The sequence below is a fragment of the Sinocyclocheilus rhinocerous genome, unplaced genomic scaffold, assembly GCF_001515625.1.
Source record: "Sinocyclocheilus rhinocerous isolate Xijiao unplaced genomic scaffold, SAMN03320098_v1.1 scaffold1230, whole genome shotgun sequence".
Taxonomy (NCBI): domain Eukaryota; kingdom Metazoa; phylum Chordata; class Actinopteri; order Cypriniformes; family Cyprinidae; genus Sinocyclocheilus; species Sinocyclocheilus rhinocerous.
In genome coordinates this window covers 501,853-505,334 of record NW_015652275.1, presented here as the reverse complement: position 1 = coordinate 505,334, position 3,482 = coordinate 501,853, and positions in this window count along the sequence as shown.

Here is a 3,482-nt window from a genome sequence, read left to right as displayed (position 1 = left end):
AGATATGTATATATATATCTATGGTGTAGACAGCATCACTGATTATAATGAGTTCTATAGTATTTTGCCGCGCCACTCGCGTCCGGTGTAGACACGGTGTAACATTGGTTTTGCTTTGTTTCACAGAACTAATATATGCTGGCTTTTGCTTGAATAAGATCGTGTGTCATAATCGTTGCCTGGGTTGCGTATGTATGTGTGGGGCGGAGCTATCAAAATAGGGGCAAGACCCTTTTGGGGTAGGGGCGTGTTTGTTTTGGTGATTTGAAATATCAACATTGGCTACCAGAAATCACTTACCCCACCTTTAACTGTCAGAAATGATTTTGCGTAATATATGGGTGTAGAGCGCATGATGGTCACAAGAGGGCGCACTTCCGACCAGTATTGGTAGGTTTAGGAGTAGGTGTGGGGGAGGAGTTAGGATTAGGGGTGGAGTTGGGATTAGGCAATCAAGTAGCGACTTCAGCGAGGGGGTGCATAATCTGGCAGGGGTGCAGAATTCGGCACAACACCGGCCCTGGTTTAAAGCATTCAAACACAAGACGCGGAAAAACTCAACTGAGTACTCGCACGCCGTGTTCGGTGCGCACGCAGAGACTCACGGACAGCAACACCGAACCGAGCTCTCCTTCGCATCCTCCTGCACCTGAACGAACAAATACAAATCCCAGTTTAAACATGCAAACAGAAAAAGATGCGAAAGAGCCCAATTCAGCACCCGCGCGCGGTGTTCTGTGCAGCGCACGCAGAGAGACGCGCCTCAAAGCGCTTGAACATGGAATTTGCCTCTTCTTGCTCTTGTACCAACACATACGTACAAAATTATGTCAAAATACCCGTCTTGGAGAGTATCCTCGAAAAACTATCAGTTATGTCTTAAGTGAAAGTAAACAGTAGAGAAAGAAATCGGATGTGTATCATTATAATAATGCAGCGGTGGCGAACTCCGGTCCTGGAGAGCCGCAGCTCTGCAGAGTCCAGCTCCAACCCTAATTAAAACTCACCTGCCTGTAGCTTTCTAGTAACCCTTCAGACCTTGATCAGCTTGTTCAGGTGTGTTTGATTAAGGTTGAAGCAAAACTCTGCAGGGCTGCGGCTCTCCAGGACCGACGTTCGACACCCCTGTAAAAATGGATGCATTGTCTCTTAAAGTGACCACGCCTAATTTACTAGCTGCTGTAATGTTAATCCAAGAAAATGAAAGAAAGAAAATCACTCACTGCTCTTGACTGAATTACTTTGTAGTTTTAACAAGAATGAATCCACAGTCAAACCAAAAATTATTCAGACACCAGATTTCATTTTTTTATATTTTTTATAGTGGGTGCAGGACACAAAAAAATTGTGACCAAAAATTATTCAGACACTTTGACCTGACCAGGTTTAGTTAAGTGTTTTTTCTTTAATTGCTAATGCGACATTTTTACACCACAGACTGAACAAAATTAAGCGTTGCTTGGTAATTGGTCGACAAAGTATTGATAGTTGTGTAAATATTGTCCTGAAACAACATACAGAACTACCACATTTTGCTATAAGTTTGATTGCATCATATAATAATTGCTGTTAATAGTGTTCATCGTCTGTTTGATTACATCTTTAATTGATTATTCCGTACATTTCTGCCATATGTACATTTACTGACAGTCACCGCTGATAAGCTACCACTAAATATATTGTAGAAACATATATTGTACAGCTGCTTTGCATCGATTTGTATCGTGAAAAGCGCTATACAAATAAACTCGAATTGAATTGAATTGAATAGCAGAAGCAAGCTTTGAAAGTGCCATATAGGACTTCAGTGGTGTTACAAGTAACCTTTTTAATAATTGTTTATTTTCAATAATGGTTGTATTAATATATTTATGTCATTGATATTAGTATTATTAATATTCTATTATATGTATTATTTATTACAGTTTTTCTAAATTGCTAAAACACTAAACCCCAATCTCTAAACCAAATTCTCACTAGCTTAAACCAATTTGTCGAATAAAGCACTCTTTCTGTTAAACCTTAAACACGTTCAGGCAGTTAGGCTCTATTTGCAAATCTCATGCACTCTTTTTGCAAAACTCTAAACACATTCTCATTCACTTAAACACTTATCACACTGTGATGCATTTGTGCTGCAAAATGCAAAGTCTAGACCCTGAATATAAGACGACCGTGTTTTTTCAGATGTATTTCCAAGAAAAAAACATCGTCTTATATTCGGGTCAATACGGTAGTTTGAGTATTTGGATTTGTTTAAAGTTTTGAGAAAGTGAACGATGGTTTCAAGAAATGTTTTAGCAATTCAGAAAAACTGTAATATTTTTTATTTTATTTTTTTTTTACCCCTCTATCTGCCTGGTCTTATAATATCTTATAGCCTTGGTTTTACATTTTATGAATGTAAAATTTTGCAAGAAAAAATAAGATAGTTACAAGCTGAAGATGAGAAATAAGCATCTGTTTAAGTGAGTAACCAAAGAACACAAAAATCTGGCTGATACAAAAGTTTGGGGACAAATTCCTTTTAATATCACTTGGAATGGTCAATCAAAGACACTGCAATGAACACAGTTCCAAAATAAGTGAATAATGGTTTATATTGATGATGACTAAAGGAACAGCTGGGTGAAACACTGTTATTGAACTTTGCAAGTTAATCATTTACTGGATAACATTGATTAATTATTTTTTTTAAGAGACTTAAGTTTATTGGGAAAAATATGTTTTTCCTACATGAATTGCTGATTGCATGAGACAGCTCGTGTCTGACAGCAATAACACAGAACTCTCTTCTCCTCCATCTCTACCTTTATTATGCTCTTATAGTGCTATCTAGCGGTCGTGTGTTTCACATTGTTTCACAGAACAGAACAATCTGTTAGTGGATTTGATTAAATTATCTTTCAAATACAGCATCCTGAAATAGGGACGTGCCTTGGGGCATTAAGGACATGATGATGCAGCTCTCTCTCTTTCTCAAGGGCTCTTGTAGTCCACTCGTCTGTTCCTTTAAAAAATAATCGATGAGAGGAAACGTCGTGTTGTGCATCCACCACCACCTCATCTGTGTGATAGGCTACTTGTCAGTTTGACGTTTTGATGCCTGAACACAAGACATGCAGAACGTTTACCATGTAAGTTTTCGTATTTTAAAATATAAAGGCAACTTGTGTGTTTTTATGTTGCATCATGCCAATAGTTGTGTTTGTTTGCGGAAAACTAGGCCTACACCGGATACCGATGCTAAGGAGAGTCAAAGTCTATGTTGAATGTGTCCATTATGATGACGATGATTACGATTATGTTTGTCTTTTTATAGTGGGGTTATTAATGTAATTGTTAAATTGTTCTACCATGATTAATCCGATCATGATGAATTTGATGCTTCCACTCAAATCATTCATAAAACCAAAGGTTGAAGGGAATATGACACATCATTGTACACAGTTTTTGAAAATGCTTATTATTGCGTTCATAAA